The 24,082-nt window shown below is 37.1% G+C and overlaps 1 pseudogene; it reads left to right on the top strand.

The window, feature by feature from the left end:
* The window catches only part of LOC143657152 (beclin 1-associated autophagy-related key regulator-like), a 42,985-nt pseudogene extending 35,581 nt beyond the window's left edge, over nucleotides 1-7,404 (top strand).
* Nucleotides 7,405-24,082: the final 16,678 nt, after the last annotated feature.

Consider the following 24,082-nt stretch of genomic DNA (forward strand, 5'->3'; position numbering starts at 1 on the left):
TATATGAATTTATCTCAATAAAATTGCATTAAAAAATCTCAATTCAGGCACCCTTAGTGTGTCGATAACCTTTACATAGCACTTCAGGTCAAAAGAAACATATAACATTCCATTTATAATGTAATTAGGATCAAACAACTTAATAGTAGTAGTCTGTATGGCATCCGACAGATGTCATTAGGTTTCCTTAGAAAGTTCCAAATATGCTGACCCTGAAAGTTCGCTGGAATGCCAGGCACCTCAACAAACAGTTTGGGAATCATGCTTCTTGTTAATCATTAAGAATAGGGTAGGAACGTAAAGTGAGGTTGAATATAGCAACTCAAACTAAATTATATGCAAGGTGTCAGATTTATCTAAAACCTGTGAGGTTTTTAGAAGCTGTAGTCACAGTTTTAATGGTGCTACCATAATATGAGAAATCTTCTCATTATAATATTAAATTGTGTTGCACGGTCTTTGGCTTTGCCTTCCAAGCCATAAACCATTCTATTTTCTTTTTCTTTGAAATCCATCAGAAACAAATTGTGTTTGATTCAGATTCCTATTCTACAAGATTGCTTCAGAAAGGGGTCCTTGCTTGAACTAGTATTAAGTATACTCATGATTCTAATTTATGATCTAAATTCAAAAGTCTATGAGGCATACTTGCAGTTGTAAGGAGAAATGTGTCACTTCTAGATAAAATCAGATAGGAAGCAGTCATGCCTTCATCACCCTTTCTTACTCTGCTGGCTGGATGCAGAGAACTCTGAAGTCTTAAAGGATGGCAGAGCCATAATACGGAAGAAGTCTGGGCCTCTGAATCACTCCTAGAAGAACAGCCACCTGCTAATGAGGAATATCCACACTGCATCATTAAGTAAACAAAAAATATACTTCTATTGTGTTAAGCCACTGAAATTTTGGGTATAGTTTGATGGCTTCTTACATCAGTTAACATAATCCAAATTTAAGGCCTATTGCTGACATTAGTGGGACTACTTTTCAAGTTTTACTGTTAAGCATGATGCTGAAGGTCTTTTGACATGTTCTTTTCATCATCTTAAATAAATTCCTTTCTATTCCTAGGTTGCTAAGAGATTTTAAAAATGAGTATAGATGTTTGCTAAGTTCTCTTTTGTCAAGAACTGTGAAGAGTCTGAGATTTTATCCTACTCACAGGCTAACCAGTTAACACACTATTGTTTCATGGATGCTGGCAGAAGACACAAACTTCTGAGTCAGAGAAAAGGACTTCATGACTCAAGACACAGCAAGCAGCATGATTTCGCAGTCACACTGGTTTCCTTTGCTCCCCCAAGTCCGATGGGGTGACCTGTAATGGGTTATGTCACAGCTGAGGAACCCCTCGCTTAGACAGCTCCAAACTTTTAGGGGGGATTTATATGAACTGTCCAGTATTTGCCCCAGAGGGAGATATTATCTTTATGATATTGGCCAGCAAACAAATCTGCACTCTACCCCAGAGGGAGACTTTAATTCTATATTCCAAGGATGCTTGCTTTATAAAGATCTTTGAAATAGCCCAGAACAAAAGACTGTGACTGCCTGGGCTCACAAGACATCCCAAAACATGAAAGACCCATGGAAAACTGTCTTCCAACACTTTACTAAATGTACTGCCATGGTTTTTTTAAATTACTCTTGCTTTGTTACTGTCAAATCTAAGTTAGTTGTTATGTAATAAAGAACTTGGCTGGTCTTTGTCCCCAGTTTCTGGGACACAACCTCTAAATGTTTTAATTTTCTCATGATTGGAGTGTCCTATTAGTAATGGGCCCTGCACCCAGCACACTATGCTAATGAGTGACAGTGTGGGGCCAGCCACAGCCCACAGTCTTGGGGTTGGGGGAGGGGAGATGGAGCTGGCCACACCAGAAAGACCAACTACAATTAGGGATTTGGGGCTTTGCAACAGATTTTATCTGCCTGATCTTCCAGAAAGGGGAAGGTCTGGGAGCTGGAGAGAGAGTTTGACCATATGGTCACTGAATCCATTATTCATGCCTACAAAATGAAACCCCATATAAACTCAGGACATCACTCCATGATTGAGAAGATACACTACTGTACCAAGATCGGGAGACAACAAAGAAGCTCGCGTTTTAGGCACTCCCAGACCTAACCCAGTGTATCTCCTTTTGGCTTCATATTTGTATCCTTTCTGCTATAACAAAACTATAATCATAATTATAGTGCTTTAAGTGATTTCTATGAGTTATTCTAGCAAAAGACCAAATCTAAGGAGGGGGTAGAAACCCCTAAATTTGTAGCCAGTTGGTTAAAAGTATGGTTAACCTTGGCTAGTGTCTAAAGGGCATTCTTATAATGGATTGCCTTTAACCAGTGAAATCTGTCCTAACTCCAGGTGGTTAGAGTCAGAATTGAATTGTATTATAGTCGGAGACCAGAAATTACTGCAATATTTGACTTAGGGTCAGAAATTATTGTAGTCAATTTACAACTCTCCTGCAGGATTTTAACCAAAGCAGAGTTCAATTTAAATCTTTACCAGAGACGAGTATTATAAAATGATTCATAATGAGGGGCCAGGGGAGTAAATTTGTGTTGCCACCCCATTGGATACGCTTGGTCTTTGTACGCTGGACTCCAGAGACACTCTTATAAGTGAGGAGAGGAACCTGCAGGCTGCAGAAGCTCAGACTCATTTAAACTACAGAATCCCTTACACTGGCCTTGTGACAGTGCATTTCATCTTTAACATCATTAGCTGACTTGGTTGGGGAGAAACCACTACATAATGGGAGGAAGCTGCAAAGTGTGAGCTCTGAGATAGACTACTTGGATTGAATCTGAGCCTCAACATTTGTTTTCTGAGTGACTTTGGGGGCCAGGAGTTGAGCCCAGGTCTCTTGCACAGCAGGCAGGCCTTCTGCCACTGAAGTACCAAATTAGAAATACACTAGAAACACACAATAGTAGATTTGAAGAAACAGATGGAAGACTAAGTGACCTAGAAGAAAGAACATTTGATCTAGAGCACACAAAAGAACAAATGGCAAGAAAGATGGAAAAAATGGAACTCGGTCTTAAGGAAATTATGGACAATAAGAGGCACACAAATATGAGAATCATTGGTGTCCCAAAAGGAGAAGAAAAGGGTAAAGGACTGGGAAAGTCAGTTGAAGATATAATCAAGGAAAACTTCCTAACCCTTACAAAATATATAAATATGCAAATCAAAGAGGCTCAACAAACTCCAAATAGAATCAATCCAAAATAGGCCTACTCCAAGACAAATGCTAATCTAAGTTTCCAATGTCAGAGAGAAACAAAAAGTCCTGAAAGTAGCACTAGAAAAGTGATCTACTATATAAAAGGGAAAACACATAAGACTAAGTTTGGATTATGCAGCAGGCATCATGGAAGCAATAAGGCAGTGGTATGATATATTTAAGATACTGAAGGAGAAAGGCTTCCAGCCAAGAATTCTTTATCCAGCAAGTTTTTCTTCAAAATTGAGAGAGTGATTAGAATCTTCAAAGACAAACAAATTCCAGGAGAACTAGTCAACAAGAGACCTGCCTTACAAGAAATACTAAAGCAAGTCCTGTCAGCTGAAAAAAAGGACAGGAGAGGGAGGTCTAGAGGAGGGCATAGAATTGAAGAATACCAGCAACAGTAATTTAAAGGATAAAAAGAGAGAGAAGGAAAAGAATATATAGATCTGACAAATAAATCTAAAGGATAAGATGGTAGATTCAAGAACTGCTTTTACAGAAATTACTTTAAATGTTAATGGACTAAACTCATCAGGTAAAAGATACAGATGGGCACAATAGATTAAAATATATAATCTATCTAAATGCTGTTTATAAGAGATATATCTTAGACCTAAGGACACAATAGGATTGAAAGTGAAAGGATGGAAAAAACTCTTCTATGCAAGCATAAACAAAAGAAAGCAGAAGGAGCTATACTAATCATAAGATAAAAATAGACTTCAAATGTAAAGATGTTATAAGAGATCAAGGACAATAATAAAAGGGACAATTCATAAAAGGAAATAACAATCATAAATATTTATGCTCCCAATTAAGGAGATCCAAAGTCAGGAGGCAAAAACTGGAAAAACTGAAGGGAGCTATAGACATTTCAACAATAACAATGGGAGACTTTAACACGCCACTTTCTCTTAGAGATAGAACAACCAGAGGATCAACAAGGAAACAGAGAACCTAAACAATGAGATAAACAAGTTAGACATAATAGGCAGATATAGATCATCCTACCCCAAAACACAAGGATATACATTCTTCTTTAGTGCACATGGAACATTCTCCAGGATAGATCATATGCTGGGGCACAAAACAGGTCTTTAAAATTTTAAAAGATTGAAATTATTCAATCTTTTTAAGATTGGGATTATACCAGGAATGCAAGTGTAGTTCAGCATAAGAAAATCAATCAATGTAATACAGCACATTAACAAAAACGATCATATTGATTGATGCTGAAAAAGCATTTAACAAAATCCAGCATTCTTTCCTGATAAAACACCTCAAAAGTTAGGAAATGAAGGAAAATTTCTCAATATCATGAAAGGCATATATGAAAAACCCCTAGCCAGCATCATACTTAATGGTGAGAGAATGAAAGCATTCCCCTTAAGATTGGGAACAATCCAAGGATGCCCATTGTCACCACTATTATTCAACATTGAATTAGAAGTCCTAGCTGGAGTTATTAAACAGGAGAAGGAAATAAATGGCATCCAAATAGGAAAGGAAAAAGTAAAGCTTTCATTATTTGTAGATGACATGATCCTATAATTAGAAAATTCTGAGAAATCTACAACAAAGCTACTTGAGCTAATAAACAAATTCAGCAAAGTGGTGAGCTACAAGATTAATGTACAAAAATCAGTGATGTTTCTATACATAAGCAATGACCTCTCTGAGGAGACAAAGAAAAAAATTCTTTCAAAATAGCGACAGGAATAGTCAGGTACCTAAGAATAAGCCTAAATAGGGATGTCAAGATTTATCACAGGAAATTATTTTTTAAAAAATTGCTAAAAGAAATTAAAAATGACCTAAGTAGATGGAAAGACATTCCATGTTTATGGATAGGAACAATGAATGTCATTAAGATGTCACTTCTACCCAAACTGATCTATAGTTTCAATGCACTAACAATCAAAATCTGAACAACCTACTTTGAAGACTTGGAAAAGCTGGTTATCAAATTTATATGGAAGGAAAAGAGATCCTGAGTAGCTTAAGATATCCTAAAAAGAAGAGTGAAGTGGGAGGACTATCACTTCCTGACTTTAAAGCTTACTATTAAGCCACAGTGGTCAAAACAGCATGGTACTGTCCGGTAACTACTTGTTGAAGTGTGCTTTGAAAACTATTGCTTTTTTTCTTTCTTTGCTTTGTATATATGTTATATAATACAATAAAAAACTATTTAAAAAAAACCAGCATGGTACTGGCACAAAGTTAGAAGTATCAACCGATGGAATAGAATCGAGAGCGCAGAGATGGGCCACCAAATTTATGGACATTTGATCTTCACTAAGGTCCCCCAATCCACTGAGCTACAACAGAACAGTCTTTGTAATAAATAGGCCTGAGGGAATTGGATATCAATAGCCAAAAAATTGAAAGAAGACCCCTATCTTACACCCTATACAAAAACTAATTTAAACTGGATAAAAGACTGAAACATATGAGCCAGCGCCATAAAATTTCTAGAAGAAAATACAGGGAAACCTCTTTAAGATCTAGCAATAGGACGTAGCTTCTTAAACTTTATACCTAAAGCATAAACAGTGAAAGAAAAAATAGACAAATGGGAATTCTTTAAGAGCAAGAGCTTCTGTGCCTCAAAAGACTTTGTTAAAAAGGTGAAGAGGAAGGGAGTCCGGGCGCCAGAGGCTCCCGGCTGCGGTATCAGCCACTCGCTACGCACCTGGCGCACTCTGGGGACGACGCGGAGGGGCTGTACGTGGCGGTTGAGCGGTGCCCGCTATGCAACACCACCAGCCGGAGGTTGACCCGTGCAAAGCACGTCCAGAACCGGGATTTCGTCTATTTCGACGGCCGCGACCGTGAGAGGTTTATTGACAAGAAGGAAAGGTTAAGCCGACTTAAGAGCAAGCAAGAAGAATTTCAAAAACGTGTTAAGAGCTCTGGAAGGAAAATGGATAACAGATCAGTTGAGATGGAAAATCATGTCCTGTAAGATGAGGATTGAACAACTGAAACAATATGTAAAGGAAACGAAGAAATGAAGAAAAATTCTGAAGGCCTTCTCAAAACTAAGGAAAGGAATCAGAAGCTTTACAGTTGCGCACAGCCGCATCAAGAGAAAAAGAAGATACAGAGACAGAATCGCAAACTTAGTGACCTGGTGGGAAAAAAAATGGGCTTAAAGAGTCATTATGAGAGTCTGGCAAATCTTCGGCGATCTCATATATTAGAGCTCACTTCCGTCATTTTTCCCATCGAGGAAGTAAAGACTGGTGTGAGAGATCCTGCTGATGTGTCTTCAGAAAGTAACAGTGCCATGACCTCCAGCACCGTCAGCAAGCTTGCCGAAGCCTGGAGGACAACTTACCTCTCGGGGAGGTGGGTCTGTGATGACCACAACGGGGACACCAGTATCAGCATTACTGGGCCTTGGATTAGTCTCCAGAACAATGGGGACTACTCTGCCTACTACAATTGGGTGGAAGAGAAGAAAACAATGCAGGGGCCTGACATGGAACATAATAATCCCGTTTACACAATCAGTGCTGCACTGTGCTATGCAACTCAGCTGGTCAATATTTTATCACATATACTCGATGTAAATCTTCCCCCAAAAACTGTGCAACAGTGAATTTTGTGGGGAAAATCTCAGCAGACAGAAATTTACTCGAGCAGTGAAGAAATTGAATGCAAATATCCTTTACCTTTGCTTTTCTCAGCATGTAAATTTAGATAAATTACAACCGCTGCATACCCTCAGGAACCTAATGTACCTGGTCAGTCCAAACTCTGAACACCTAGGCAGGGAGAACTGTGGCTTTGGAGAAGAATCTAAGAGAATTTTACATTTGATTTCAGCAATAGACAAAGCTTTACAGGTCGGGACCCTTTGAAGTGCTCGCAGACCTTGAGGAGTCCATAGTTTGTGGATCCCGGAGTCACTGGAGTATCTGATGAGAGTGGAGACGAGCACGTCAGTGACGAGGAGACCGACCTGGGCACGGACTGGGAGAACCTGCCAAGCCCCCGGTTTTGCGATATCCCTTCCCAGCCCGTGGAAGTCTCCCAGAGCCAGAGCACCAAGGCGTTCCCACCTATCGCCAGCAGCAGCGCAGGCGGCATGATTTCCTCCGTGGCTGCCTCCGTCACCTCCTGGTTCAAAGCCTACACTGGACACCGCTAGTGGGCATGGACAGACACACGCCACATGTGCATCCAGAACATTCTTCTCCCATGACACAGCAGTGAACCTTACCTGCTTAACTAGGATAGTGCCTGGAACCAAACAGGGGGAACTGTTTGTTTTCTCTCAGGCAGGGAGCCAAACATTTTTGCCAGGTGGTCTGTGATGATGAGTGACATATTAGAGATGGCTAGACCCATGATTGTGATAATTAATAGGCCAGAAGAGCCCTTGTCCCTTGTCCCCAGTGCAGTCTTGGTGAAAGAAGGACCTATGCATGCAGCCATTTCCTGGTTTTGTAGAAGAAGAAATTCACTGGGGCTCCCTTGGGTCACAGACAGTAGGAATCCAGAAGGGATCCCGCAGGGTTGGGTTTATGTGTCAGACCTTGGATGCTGAGACTGTTCCTGAACGCTTCAATTAAGTGTTAGAGGTTGAATCACAAGGAAGTGATTCTTGATTTTAGGACTTGAAAGATAAAAACTGTTTTAGCATGAGTGTTTTTATGCCATCACTTTTTGTACAGAGAACCAGAAGCATTTTTGAAATACTTATTGTTTTTTTTTTTTTTTATACTTTGGTTATCTTGTATCTTTAGGTCAAGGATTTTGGTTTTGTTTGGGAGTAGGTGGTCTGTTTTGGGGATGGGATTTAGTTTGAAAATTATTTCATTCGTGCTGTATTACCATAGCTTGTTAGAAATTCTGTTTTTCTTTCTCCCCACAAACCAAAGAAACTAAGGTCCTTTCCCTTTAGGACCCACATCTGTGAGTGAAAGATATCCTAGATGCAATAATGTCCTAGAGATTGTAAAACAAGATTCTCTTGTTTTCTGAGGGAAATTAAGCTCATTCTCATTTAGGTTTTTCAATTCCTGCTGTCTACATTATTTTCCTTTGAAATTGAACTTTCCTCTGAGTAAAAATAAGTTGTTATGATCATTCCCTTGTGTAAACTAAATGCACAGGTTAAAAGCCACTTTAGTGGCCTCTGGTCATTCTTCCACTGTCCAGTTTTTGTTTGTGTTTTATCATCTTACTTGTTTGTTTCCTAGAGGTCTTGGTTGCTCTGAGGACACTACTTTTGCTCAGAAATACAGAGTAATACTTGTAGCTGATACTATTCTTCTCTCCTAGGGAAAGCTCAGAGATAAAGAATTTTCCCTCACCAAGAGAACATTCTCAGATAATGTGTCTTGCCATTCTCTTAGTGACAATCTTATAAGAAAACTAATGAAAGAGGCATTATGTACAAAAAAAAAGGTGAAGAGGTGATGAATATGCAACTAAGTGATGATATTGTGAATTACTGATTATATATGTTAATGTTTTAGTTCATTTGTTAAATTTTTTATTAATAAATTTTAAAAATTAATAAATTTTTAAAAAAAGGTGACGAGGCAGCCAATTCAATGGGAGAAAATATTTGGAAACCACGTATCAGATAAAGGATTCATATCCTGTGAACATAAAGAAATTATGCAGCTCAACAACAAAAGAACAAGTAACCCAATTATAAAATGGGCAGGGCCCCTACCTTACAAATGTTTGCTGGCTACTTTGTCATTGTGAACTAATGAATATACACTTTTCTGAAGAGCAAATACAGATGGCCAAAAAGCACATGAAAAGGTGGGGCAAGATGGTGGCTTAGTGAGATGTGGAATTTAGTTCATCCTCCAAAGCAGCTAGTAAATAGCCAAGAACAGTACAGAATAGTTGCTGGGGGGACATCAGTGACCAGACACACAACGTATACCAGTCTGAACCAGGTGGACCGGCTGAGACCCCACACAGAACTGTAAGTCCCCAAGCTGTGGAGTGCCTCCATGGGCACTGCAGGCTGGTTTCCTGAGGGGAAAGGAAACAGACTTTACTAGCAGCAAGGGCTTAGCTCAATCAAGCTCCAATTGTGGAAATTTTTAAACAAATTCTCACTAATAAAAATAGGCCCCTGCACAGATGAACCTGTAATAAGCACTAAACATATAGGATTTTTTTGTCCCGGCAGAAAGGGGGCAGGGCTTACAAAAAAAAAAGTTTTTTAGTTGGACAGCACAAAATGCTGAAAAAGGGCTGAACTCCAAGAAAAGGGAGCACATAGAGCCATGTTCCAATTTCAGCTCTTGATTGACAAACCTGATGAGCAGAGGTCCAGTTCTGAAAGGCCTTTTTTTTTTTTTTTTCCTTTTTGTTCTCCTTAACAGCTCATTACATAGAACTGGAAGCACTCTCTAGCTCCAGCATTGCCCCGAGCAAGGGTGGAATTAAGCTTGTCTGAGAGCTAAAGTAACTTGTCAGGTGAAAGAAGTTAATTCCCTAGAGGGTGTATCTTCCCCAAGAGAAAGGTAGGGCCCAACTCAATCTTTCAACAGATTCAGGCCCCAGGGACTGGAAAACTGTAAAGTTAAAGTCATCCTATAACCTCACCTCTGTCTCAACCAGGCAAGAGAGTCTGCTGAAATTAAAGGCACCACATCACTTTACACTCATGGGAAGCCATGGGCAGACAAGCAACACACACTGGGAAAGATAGGAAAAGCACAGAGTCTAGAGGTTTCATAGAAAGTCTGTCAAGCTGCCGGGTCTCACTCTCAGGGAAAACTGATGCTGGCTACTCTCTCCTCCTGAGACATGGCCCTGTCTGGTCTGGGAAAATCTGATGGGACCTATAAAATCTGAGGGGACCCTCCTCAAAAAAAAAAAAAAAAAAAAAGGCTCTATATAGGCAGGACAAGAAACAGAAAAACAAGAACTAAAAAAATTCTTATCCATTAAACAGAACCTATGCCAGAGGTCTAGTATATGTTGAACTGAATGTCAAAGAATAGAAACAGAACAAAGCCATCCAGCAAGAAAATCCAAGGTAAAAGAGTGAAAACAACCTCCAGGATAAACTAATTAGGAAATTAAATGTCTAGACACCAGCAAAAAATAATGAGTCATACTAGGAAAACTGAAAATATGGCTCAGTCAAAGGATCAAACCAACATTTCAAATGGGATACAGGAAGTGAAACAACTAATTCATGATGTTCAAATAGACATGGAAAACCTCATCAAAAACAAATCAATGAGTTGAGGGAGGATATAAAAAAGACATTGGGAGAACAAAAACAAGAAATCAAAAGTTTGTAAAAACAAATCAGAGACCTTATGGGAATGAAAGGCACAATAGAAGAGATAAAAAAAAAAACAATGGAAACCTACAACAGTAGACTTGAAAAGGCAGAAGAAAGGATTAGTGAACTAGAGGACTGGACACTGAAATTCAACACACAAAAGAAAATATGGGGAAAATAATGGAAAAATATGAGCAGGGTTTCAGGGAATTAAATGACAAAATTAAGCACATGAATAAATGTGTTGTGGGTGTTCCAGATGGAGAAGAGACGGGGGGAAAGAGGAGAAAGACTAATGGAGGAAATAATGACTGAAAATTTCCCATCTCTGATGAAAGGCATAAAATTCCAAATCCAAGAAGTTCAATGTACCCTAAACAGAATAGATCCAATTAGACAAACTCCAAGACACTCACTAATCAGATTGTCAAATGTCAAAGACAAAGAGAGAATTTTGAAAGTAGCAAGAGAAAAGCAATCCATCACATACAAGGGAAGCCTAATAAGACTATGTATAGATTTTTTAGCATGGAGGTGAGAAGACAGTATTATATATTTAAGATCCTAAAAGAGAAAAATTGCCAACCAAGAATTCTTTACCCAGCAAAATCATCCTTCAAAAATGAGGGGAAGATTAAAATATTTTCAGACAAATGATCACTGAGAGAATTTGTGACCAAGAGATCAGTTCTTCAATACTAAAGGGAGTACTACAGGCATATAGGAAAAGGCAGGAAAGAGATGTCTGGAAATGAGTGTAGAAATGAAGACTATCAGTAAAAGTAGAAAGAGAAAAAAATAGATATAACATATAAAATCCAAAAGACTAAATGGTAGAAGAAGGTACTGCCTTTACAGTAATAAAATTAAATGCTGGGTGAGCCACAGTGGCTCAGTAGCAGAGTTCTTGCCTACCATGCTGGAGATCCGGGTTCAATTCCCTGTGCCTGCCCATGTAAATAAATAAATAAATAAATGCTAATGGAGTGCAAAGGTAGTTCAGTGGTAGATTCTCACTTGCCATGTGGAAGACCCAGGTACGATACCTGGCCCATGCACTTCCCAAATAAACAAGCAAACAAATGAAAGAACAAACCAAACAAAAATTCAACAAATGATGTTGCAATATGGGGATACTCACATGGAAAAAGAATAAAATGTGACCCCCACTATAAAGCATACAAGGAAAAAAATGTTAATGACTAAACTACCCAATCAAAAGACACAGACTAGCAGAATGGATTTAAAAATAGGACCCATCTATATGCTGTCCACAGGAGACTTGTTTTAGACCCACGGACAAAAATAGGTTGAATGTGAAAGGTCAGGAAAAGATATTTCATGCAAACAACAATCAGAAAAGAGCAGGAGTAGCTATACTAATATCCAACAAATTAGACTTCAAATGTAAAACAATTGAAAGAGAAAAAGAAGGATATTATGTATTAATAAAAGGAACAATTCAACAAGAAGGTATAACAATCATAAATATTTATGCATTGAGCCAAGAGTGCTCCAAAGTACATGAGGCAAACACTGACAACAATGAAGGGAGAAACAAACACCTCTACCATAATAGTTGGAAACTTCAATTCCCCACTCTCATCAACAGGCAGAATATCAGACAGAGGATCAATAAAGAAACAGAGTTTGAATATTATGATAAATGAACTAGACTTAACAGACAATTACAGAACATTACACCCCACAACAGTAAGATACACATTTTCCTCATGTGCTCATGGGTCATTCTTAAGGATAGACCATATGCCCTGTCACAAAGCAACTCTCAATAAATTTTAAAAAATTAAAATCACACAAAAGACTTTCTCAGATCATAATGAAGTGAAGTTGGAAATCAATTATAAACAAAGAGCCAGAAAATTCACAACTACATGGAGGCTAAACAACACACCCTCAAATAAACAGTGGATCAAGGAGAAAATTACAAAAGAAATGAGTAAATATCTTGAGGCAAATAAAAATGAAAACACAACATGTCAAACTTTATGGGATGCAACAAAGGCAGTGTTAGGAAGGAAATTTATTGCCTTAAATGCCGATATTAAAAAAGAAGAAAGAGCAAAAATCAAGGAGTTAACTGTTCACTTGGAAGAACTAGAGAAAGAACTGCAAACATCCCTGAATCAAACAGAAAGCAAAAACTAAGATTAGAGCAGAAATGAATGAAATTTAGCACGTGAAAACAATCAAGGAAATAATAAAACAAGAAGTTTGGTTCTTGAGAAAATAAATAAAATTAATGGACCCTTAGCTAGGTTGAAAAAAAAAAGAGATGATGCAAATAAATAAAATAAAAAATGGAAGAGGAAATATAACCACTCACCCTGTAGAAATAAGGGAGGTGATGAGAGGATACTATGAGCAGCCATATGTTTACAAACTAGACAATGTAGATAAAATGGACAACTTCCTAGAAAGGCATGAAAAACCAACATTGACTCAAAAAGAAATAGACAAACTCAACAAATCAACCACAAGTAAAGAAATTGAATCAGTCATCAAAAAGCTCCCCAAAAAAGAAAGATCCAGGACCAGATGGCATCACATGTGAATTTTACCAAGAATTTAAGAAAGAATTAGTACAAATTCTGCTCAAAATCTTCAAAAAAAATTGAAGAGAGGGACAGCTATCTAACTCACTCTATGAAGCCAACGTCACCCTACTTCCAAGGCCAGACAGAGATACTACAAGAAAAGAAAATTACAGACCATTCTCTCTAATGATATAGATGTTATGATCCTCAACAAAATACTTGCAAATTGAATCCAGTGGTGCACTAAAAGAATTATAAACTATGACCAAGTGGAATTGATTCCAGGTGTGCAAGGATGGTTCAACATAAGAAAATCAATTAATGTATTACACCATATTAACAAATCAAAGCATAAAAACCATATGCTTGTAATACACCATATCAACAAATCAAAGCAGAAAAATCACATGATCATCTCAATTGATGCAGAGAAGGCATTTGACAAGATTCAACATCCTTTCCTGCTGAAAACACTTCAAAAGATAGGAATACAAGGGAACTTCCTTAAAATGATAGAGGGAATATATGAAAAACCCACAGCTAATATCATCCTCAATGGGGAAAAATTGAAAACTTTCCCCCTAAGATCAGGAACAAGACAAGGATGTCCACTATCACCACTATTATTCAACATTGTGTTGGAAGTTCTAGCCAGAGCAATTAGGCAAGAAAAAGAAATACAAGGCATCAAAATTGGAAAGGAAGAAGTAAAACTATCACTGTTTGCAGACGATATGATACTATATGTAGAAAACCCAGAAAAATCCACAACAAAATTACTAGAGCTAATAAATGAGTACAGCAAAGTAGCAGGCTACAAGATCAACATTCAAAAATCTGTAGCTTTTCTATACACTAGTAATGAACAAGCTGAGGCGGAAATCAAGAAACGAATCCCATTTACAATCGCAACTAAAAGAATAAAATACCTAGGAATAAATTTAACCAAAGAGACAAAAAAACCTATATAAAGAAAACTACAAAAAACTGTTAAAAGAAATCACAGAAGACCTAAATAGATGGAAGGGCATACCGTGTTCATGGATTGGAAGACTAAATATAGTTAAGATGTCAATCCTACCTAAATTGATTTACAGATTCAATGCAATACCAATCAAAATCCCAACAACTTATTTTTCAGAAATAGAAAAACCAATAAGCAAATTTATCTGGAAGGGCAGGGTACCCCGAATTGCTAAAAACATCTTGAGGGAAAAAAACGAAGCTGGAGGTCTCGCGCTGCCTGACTTTAAGGTATATTATGAAGCCACAGTGGTCAAAACAGCATGGTATTGGCATAAAGATAGATATATCGACCAATGGAATCAAATAGAGTGCTCAGATATAGACCCTCTCATCTATGGACATTTGATCTTTGATAAGGCAGTCAAGCCAACTCACCTGGGACAGAGCAGTCTCTTCAATAAATGGTGCCTAGAGAACTGGATATCCATATGCAAAAGAATGAAAGAAGACTCATCTCTCACACCCTATACAAAAGTTAACTCAAAATGGATCAAAGATCTAAACATTAGGTCTAAGACCATAAAACAGTTAGAGGAAAATGTTGGGAGATATCTTATGGATCTTACAACTGGAGGTGGTTTTATGGACCTTAAACCTAAAGCAAGAACACTGAAGAAGGAAATAAATAAATGGGAGCTCCTCAAAATTAAACACTTTTGTGCATCAGAGAACTTCATCAAGAAAGTAGAAAGACAGCCTACACGATGGGAGACAATATTTGGAAACGACATATCAGATAAAGGTCTAGTATCCAGAATTTATAAAGAGATTATTCAACTCAACAACAAAAAGACAGCCAACCCAATTACAAAATGGGAAAAAGACTTAAACAGACACCTACCAGAAGAAGAAATACGGATGGCCAAGAGGCACACGAAGAGATGCTCAATGTCCCTGGCCATTAGAGAAATGCAAATCAAAACCACAATGAGATATCATCTCACACCCACCAGAATGGCCATTATCAACAAAACAGAAAATGACAAGTGCTGGAGAGGATGCAGAGAAAGAGGCACACTTATCCACTGTTGGTGGGAATGTCAAAGGGTGCAACCACTGTGGAAGGCAGTTTGGCGGTTCCTCAAAAAGCTGAATATAGAATTGCCATACGACCCAGCAATACCATTGCTAGGTATCTACTCAAAGGACTTAAGGGCAAAGACACAAACGGACATTTGCACACCAATGTTTATAGCAGCGTTATTTACAATTGCAAAGAGATGGAAACAGCCAAAATCTCCATCAACAGACGAGTTGTTAAACAAACTGTGGTATATACATACGATGGAATATTATGCAGCTTTAAGACAAGATAAACTTATGAACCATGTAATAACATGGATGGACCTAGAGAATATTATGCTGAGTGAATCCAGCCAAAAACTAAAGGACAAATACTGTATGGTCCCACTGATGTGAACGGACATTCGAGAATAAACTTGAAATATGTCATTGGTAACAGAGTTCAGCAGGAGTTAGAAACATGGTAAGACAATGGGTAATTGAAGCTGAAGGGATACAGACTGTGCAACAGGACTAGATACAAAAACTCAAAAATGGACAGCACAATAATACCTAATTGTAAAGTAATCATGTTAAAATACTGAATGAAGCTGCATCTGAGCTATAGGGTTTTTTTTTGTTTTTGTTTGCTTGTTGGTTTGTTTGTTGTTGTTGTTTTTTACTATTACTACTACTTTTATTTCTTTTCTTTATATTAACATTTTATATCTTTTTCTGTTGTGTTGCTAGTTCCTCTAAACCGATGCAAATGTACTAAGAAACAATGATCATGCATCTATGTGATGATGTTAAGAATTACTGAGTGCATATGTAGAATGGTATGATTTCTAAATGTTGTGTTAATTTCTTTTTTTTTTTCTTTCTTTCCGTTAATAAAAAAATTAAAAAAAAAAAACAAAAAAAACATATGCTTATTTTGATTAATGAAGAAGAGTCATTTAACAAAATTCAACATCCTTTCTTGATGAAAACACTTCAAATGAAAACAATAGAAAGGAATTTCCTCACCATGATAAAGGGAATATATGACGAACCCACAGCTAATATCATACTCAATGAAGAAAGACTGGAAGCCTTCCCTCTAAGATCAGGAATAAGACAAGGATGCCCACTGCCACCATTGTTATTCAACATTGTGCTGGAAGTTCTAGCCAGAGCAATTAGGCAAGAAAAAGAAATAAAAGGTATCCAAATTGGAAAGGAAGAAGTAAAATTCTCATTGCTTGCAATTGATATGATACTATACATCAAAAATCCAAAAAAATCTACAACAAAGCTACTAGACCTAGCAAATGAGCACTGCAGAGAAGCAGGGTACAAGATCAACACCCCAAAATTGTAGTGTTTCTATATACTAGTAATGAAAAATCTGAAGAGGAAATCAAGAAAAAAATTCCATTTACATTAGCAACCAAAAGAATCCAATAATTAGGAATAAATTTACTAAGGATACAAAAGACCTGTGCAGAGAAAACTATTTTAAAAATTGCTAAAAGAAGTCATGGAAGACCTAAATAGGTGGAAGGGCATACCGTGTTCATGGATTAGAAGACTAAATATAGTTGTGTCAATTTTCCACAAATTGATTTATAGATTCAATGTATTACCAATTTAAACCCAAACAACTTAACTATACAGAAATAGAAAAAAACAATAACCAAATTTATTTGGAAGGGAAGGGTGCCCCAAATAGCTAAAAATATTTTGAGAAAGAAAAATGAAATGGGAGGTCTCACACTCCCTGACTTTAAAGCATATTATGAGGCAACAGTGGTCAAAACAGCCTGGTACTGGCATAAATAGAGATCTATTGACCAATGGAATCGAACACAGTGTTCAGAAATAGACTCTCATCCATGGAAAGTTGATCTTTGATAAGGTAGTCAGGCCAATCCACCTGGACACAGCAGCCTCTTTAATAGATGGTGCGTGGAGAACTGGATATCCACATGCAAAAGAATGTAAGAGGATCCATATCTCACACCATATACAAAAATTAACTCAAAATGTGTCAAAGACCTAAACATTAGAGCTAACACCATAAAATATTTAGAAGAAAATGTATAGAAATATCTTATAATATTGTAATAGGAGGCAGATTCCTAGATCTTAGACCCAAAGCACGAGTATTGAAGAAAGAAATACATAAATGGGAAATCCTCAAAATTGAACACTTTTGTGGATCAAAGACATTTGTCAAGAAAGTAAAAAGGCAGCCTATGCAATGAGAGATAGTATTTGGAAACCACATATCAGATAAGGGGTTAGTATCCAGAATATGTAAAGGGATTCTCCAACTCAACAACAAGAAGACAAACAACCGAATTTTAAAGTGGGCAAAAGACATGAACAGACACTTCTCAGAAGAGGAAATACAAATGGCTAAAAGGGACATGAAAAGATGCTCAACTTCACTGGCTTTTAGGGAAATGCAAATCAAAACCACAATGAGATATCATATGACACCCACTAGAATGGCCATTATCAAAAAAAAAAAAAAAAAAAAGAACAGAAAACGAAAAGTGCTGGAGAGGATGTGGAGAAAGAATTACACTTATTCACTGTTGATGGGAATGTAAAATGGTACAACCACTCTGGAAGGCACTTTGGCAGATCCTCAGGAAGGAAACAAACAGACATTTGCACACCAAAGTTTATGGAAGCATTGTTTATGATGGCCAAGAGATGGAAAACAGCCCAAATGTCCATCAGTGGATGAGTGGCTAAGCAATCTGTGGTATATACAAACGATGGAATATTACACAGCTGTAAGACAGAATTAAGTCATGAAACAATCCAGGATAGTTTATAAGAATAGACAGGGTCCCTACTCACCACCACTCCCCCAAGTAAAACAGAAACTTAAATGTCACCCAACCAGAACATTTTCTCCATTGTTTCCAAGTTTACCCTACATAAGCTTCCCCATTTCACTCCCTCCATGGCCTGCTTTCCAAATCACTTGTGCCCAAGTAAACTTTAAAAAAATGCCTCAGTTTATCTTTGACAGTTTAATTTCATCTGATGGCAATAAAGAAATGTGACACACCCAAATTTGTGGGGCAAAATTCATATCTGTAGTTTCCACAGGAGGCCTAGCAGTGGGTTTTGTCACATGATCCTAAAACCCTGTTACTGAGTATATACCTGGAGGAGCTAAGCATGGGGACATGAATGGACATTTGCACACTAGTGTCTCTGGAGGCAGTGTTCACAATGAATGGAGGTGGCCTAAGAGTACAACCACTGAGGAGTGGAAGGGGGAACTATGCTGCATACACACAATAGACTACTGAGCCATGGCAAGAAGGAATGAAGTTGTGAGGCATGCAGCTAGATGAATGAACCTTAAGAGCTGTATGTTGAACAAAATGTCAGGAACAGAAAGACAAATATTATCATGCCCCAATTATATGGACTAACTATAAATATAAAAATTCAGTGAACTAAAGTCAAGAGCATGGGTTATCAGGTTGTAAAGGGTCCTAGATTGTAAACTCTTACAGCAGTTACATATATTCAGGTGTAATTGTTAATTCTAAATTCTGAGATACTGAGCTGTTTGTATATAACCTGGTCTTTCCCAGAAACTTCATGTATTTATGTAACACCTGAGAGTCAGAGTCAGAGCTCTGAAGCTATGAAACTCAGCAGTACCCCATATAGGAACTGGTTAAAAATTTGAAAAAGTGATCAGACATCAAGTAGAGATATGAATGAAGCTGATCTGAATAGGACTAAGGTATATCAGAAGACTGGGTAAAGGATGATATCATCCATATCTTAAAACTTCAATTTCTGTATGAGACTAAAAGGAGAGTTGTTTATTTGGTACAAAATTTATAGTATGGGCAGTGCATTTCCTAATTTAACTTGTATGGTCAATTTAGTTGAACACCATAAGTACAGGAAATCCTGAATAGAGCATGAGATTTTGTTGGTTTGACCAGGTTAGTGTGATGCCCTGAAAAATCCCAGAGTGATTTGGACAGTGAATAAAGAAGTATTTGCAGGGTCCCCTTAAGGGAATGGGGAGAAAGGGGGAAAGATTTAACTTCTCCATTTGGAGAATTAATCTAGGGTATGGACAGATGAATTAAAAATATGGATAAAAAATAAACAAATAATAGGGGGAAAAAAGGTTAAAATATATTGGGTATATGGAAATACTAGTGGTTAATGAGAGGGAGGGGTGAGGGGTATGGTATGTATGAGTTTTTCCTTTTTAGTTTTTTTTCTGGAGTGATGCAAATGTTTTTTTTTTGTTTTTTTTTATTAACAAAAAAAAAGAAATTAACACAACATTTAGAAATCATTCCATTCTACATATGCAATCAGTAATTCTTAACATCGTCACATAGATGCATGATCATCATTTCTTAGTATATTTGCATCGATTTAGGAAAAGAACTAGCAAAACAACAGAAAAAGATATAGAATGTTAATATAGAGAAAAATAAAAATAATAATAATAATAAAAAAAAGACACAAAAAAACAAACAAACAGACAAACAACAAAAAAAAAACCTATAGCTCAGATGCAGCTTCATTCAGTGTTTTAACATGATTACTTTACAATTAGGTATTATTGTGCTGTCCATTTTTGAGTTTTTGTATCTAGTCCTGTTGCATAGTCTGTATCCCTTCAGCTCCAATCACCCATTATCTTACCCTGTTTCTAATTCCTGCTGGTCTCTGTTACCAATGACATATTCCAAGTTTATTCTCGAATGTCGGTTCACATCAGTGGGACCATACAGTATTTGTCCTTTAGTTTTTGGCTAGACTCACTCAGCATAATGTTCTCTAGGTCCATCCATGTTATTACATACTTCATAAGTTTATTCTGTCTTAAAGCTGCATAATATTCCATTGTATGTATATACCACAGTTTGTTTAACGACTCGTCTGTTGATGGAGATTTTGGCTGTTTCCATCTCTTTGCAATTGTAAATAACGCTGCTATAAACATTGGTGTGCAAATGTCCGTTTGTGTCTTTGCCCTTAAGTCCTTTGAGTAGATACCTAGCAATGGTATTGCTGGGTCGTATGGCAATTCTATATTCAGCTTTTTGAGGAACCGCCAAACTGCCTTCCACAGTGGTTGCACCATTTGACATTCCCACCAACAGTGGATAAGTGTGGCTCTTTCTCCGCATCCTCTCCAGCACTTGTCATTTTCTGTTTTGTTGATAATGGCCATTCTGGTGGGTGTGAGATGATATCTCATTGTGGTTTTGATTTGCATTTCTCTAATGGCCAGGGACATTGAGCATCTCTTCATGTGCCTTTTGGCCATTTGTATTTCCTCTTCTGAGAGGTGTCTGTTCAAGTCTTTTTCCCATTTTGTAATTGGGTTGGCTGTCTTTTGTTGTTGAGTTGGACAATCTCTTTATAAATTCTGGATACTAGACCTTTATCTGATATGTCGTTTCCAAATATAGTCTCCCATTGTGTAGGCTGTCTTCCTACTTTCTTGATCAAGTTCTTTGATGCACAAAAGTGTTTAATTTTGAGGAGCCCCCATTTATTTATTTATTTTTTCAGTGCTCTTGCTTTAGGTTTAAGGTCCATGAAACCGCCTCTACTTGTAAGTTTCATAAGATATCTCCCTACATTTTCCTCTAACTGTTTTATGGTCTTAGACCTAATGTTTAGATCTTTGATTCATTTTGAGTTAACTTTTGTATAGGGTGTGAGATACGGGCCTTCTTTCATTCTTTTGCATATGGATATCCAGTTCTCTAGGGACCATTTATTGAAGAGACTGTTCTCTCCCAGGTGAATTGGCTTGACTGCCTTATCAAAGATCAAATGTCTATAGATGAGAGGGTCTATATCTGAGCACTCTATTCGATTCCATTGGTCGATATATCTATCTTTATGCCAATACCATGCTGTTTTGACCACTGTGGCTTCATAACATACCTTAAAGTCTGGCAGCGTGAGACCTCCAGCTTCGTTTTTTTTTCTCAAGATACTTTTAGCAATTCAGGGCACCCCGCCCTTCCAGATAAATTTGCTTATTGGTTTTTCTATTTCTGAAAAATAAGTTGTTGGGATTTTGATTGGTATTGCATTGAATCTGTAAATCAATTTAGGTAGGATTGACATCTTAACTATATTTAGTCTTCCAATCCATGAACACAGTATGCCCTTCCATCTATTTAGGTCTTCTGTGATTTCTTTTAACAGTTTTTTGTAGTTTTCTTTGTATAGGTTTTTTGTCTCTTTAGTTAAATTTATTCCTAGGTATTTTATTCTTTTAGTTGCAATGGTAAATGGGATTCGTTTCTTGATTTCCCCCTCAGCTTGTTCATTACTAGTGTATAGAAATGCTACAGATTTTTGAATGTTGATCTTGTAACCTGCTACTTTGCTGTACTCATTTATTAGCTCTAGTAGTTTTGTTGTGGATTTTTCTGGGTTTTCGACATATAGTATCATATCGTCTGCAAACAGTGATAGTTTTACTTCTTCCTTTCCAATTTTGATGCCTTGTATTTCTTTTTCTTGTCTAATTGCTCTGGCTAGAACCTCCAACACAATGTTGAATAATAGTGGTGATAATGGACATCCTTGTCTTGTTCCTGATCTTAGGGGGAAAGTTTTCAATTTTTCCCCATTGAGGATGATATTAGCTGTGGGTTTTTCATATATTCCCTCTATCATTTTAAGGAAGTTCCCTTGTATTCCTATCTTTTGAAGTGTTTTCAACAGGAAAGGATGTTGAATCTTGTCAAATGCCTTCTCTGTATCAATTGAGATGATCATGTGATTTTTCTGCTTTGATTTGTTGATATGGTGTATTACATTAATTGATTTTCTTATGTTGAACCATCCTTGCATACCTGGGATGAATCCTACTTGGTCATGATGTATAATTCTTTTAATGTGTTGTTGGATACGATTTGCTAGAATTTTATTGAGGATTTTTGCATCTATATTCATTAGAGAGATTGGTCTGTAGTTTTCTTTTGTTGTAATATCTTTGCCTGGTTTTGGTATGAGGGTGATGTTGGCTTCATAGAATGAATTAGGTAGCTTTCCCTCCACTTCGACTTTTTGAAGACTTTGAGGAGAGTTGGTACTAATTCTTTCTGGAATGTTTGATAGAATTCACATGTGAAGCCGTCTGGTCCTGAACTTTTCTTTTTAGGAAGCTTTTGAATGACTGATTCAATTTCTTTACTTGTGATTGGTTTGTTGAGGTCATCTATGTCTTCTTGAGTCAAAGTTGGTTATTCATGTCTTTCCAGGAACCCGTCCATTTCATCTAAATTGTTGTATTTATTAGCGTAAAGTTGTTCATAGTATCCTGTTATTACCTCCTTTATTTCTGTGAGGTCAGTGGTTATGTCTCCTCTTCCATTTCTGATCTTATTTATTTGCATCCTCTCTCTTCTTTTTGTCAATCCTGCTAAGGGCCCATCAATCTTATTGATTTTCTCACAGAACCAACTTCTGGTCTTATTGATTTCCTCTATTGTTTTCATGTTTTCAATTTCATTTATTTCTGCTCTAATCTTTGTTATTTCTTTCCTTTTGCTTGCTTTGGGATTAGTTTGCTGTTCTTTCTCCAGTTCTTCCAAGTGGACAGTTAATTCCTGCATTTTTGCCTTTTCTTCTTTTCTGATATAGGCATTTAGGGCAATAAATTTCCCTCTTAGCACTGCCTTTGCTGTGTCCCATAAGTTTTGATATGTTGTGTCTTCATTTTCATTCACCTCGAGGTATTTACTAATTTCTCTTGCAATTTCTTCTTTCACCCACTTGTTGTTTAAGAGTGTGTTGTTGAGCCTCCACGTATTTGTGAATTTTCTGGCACTCCACCTATTATTGATTTCCAGCTTCATTCCTTTATGATCCGAGAAAGTGTTGTGTATGCTTTCAATCTTTTTAAATGTGTTAAGACTTGCTTTGTGACCCAGCATATGGTCTATCTTTGAGAATGATCCATGAGCACTTGAGAAAAAGGTGTATCCTGCTGTTGTGGGATGTAATGTCCTACAAATGTCTGTTAAGTTTAGCTCATTTATAGTAATATTCAGATTCTCTATTTCTTTATTGATCCTCTGTCTAGATGTTCTGTCCATTGATGAGAGTGGTGAATTGAAGTCTCTAACTATTATGGTATATGTGTCTATTTCCCTTTTCAGTGTTTGCAGTGTATTCCTCACGTATTTTGGGGCATTCTGGTTCGGTGCATAAATATTTATGATTGTTATGTCTTCTTGTTTAATTGTTCCTTTTATTAGTATATAGTGTCCTTCTTTGTCTCTTTTAACTGTTTTACATTTGAAGTCTAATTTGTTGGATATTAGTATAGCTACTCCTGCTCTTTTCTGGTTGTTATTTGCATGAAATATCTTTTCCCAACCTTTCACTTTCAACGTATGTTTATCTTTGGGTCTAAGATGTGTTTCCTGTAGACAGCATATAGAAGGATCCTGTTTTTTAATTCATTCTGCCAGTCTATGTCTTTTGATTGGGGAATTCAGTCCATTAACATTTAGTGTTATTACTGTTTGGATAATATTTTCCTCTACCATTTTGCCTTTTGTATTATATATATTATATCTGACTTTCCTTCTTTCTACACTCTTCTCCATAACTCTCTCTTCTGTCTTTTCGTATCTGACTCTAGTGCTCCCTTTAGTATTTCTTGCAGAGCTGGTCTCTTGGTCACAAATTCTCTCAGTGACTTTTTGTCTGAGAATGTTTTAATTTCTCCCTCATTTATGAAGGACAATTTTGCTGGATATAGGAGTCTTGGTTGGCAGTTTTTCTCTTTTAGTAATTTAAATATATCATCCCACTGTCTTCTAGCTTCCATGGTTTCTGCTGAGAAATCTACACATGGTCTTATTGGGTTTCCCCTGTAGGTGATGGATTGTTTTTCTCTTGCTGCTTTCAAGATCCTCTCTTTCTCATTGACCTCTGACATTCTA

The sequence above is a fragment of the Tamandua tetradactyla genome, chromosome 2, assembly GCF_023851605.1.
Source record: "Tamandua tetradactyla isolate mTamTet1 chromosome 2, mTamTet1.pri, whole genome shotgun sequence".
In the NCBI taxonomy this organism is placed as follows: Eukaryota; Metazoa; Chordata; class Mammalia; order Pilosa; family Myrmecophagidae; genus Tamandua; species Tamandua tetradactyla.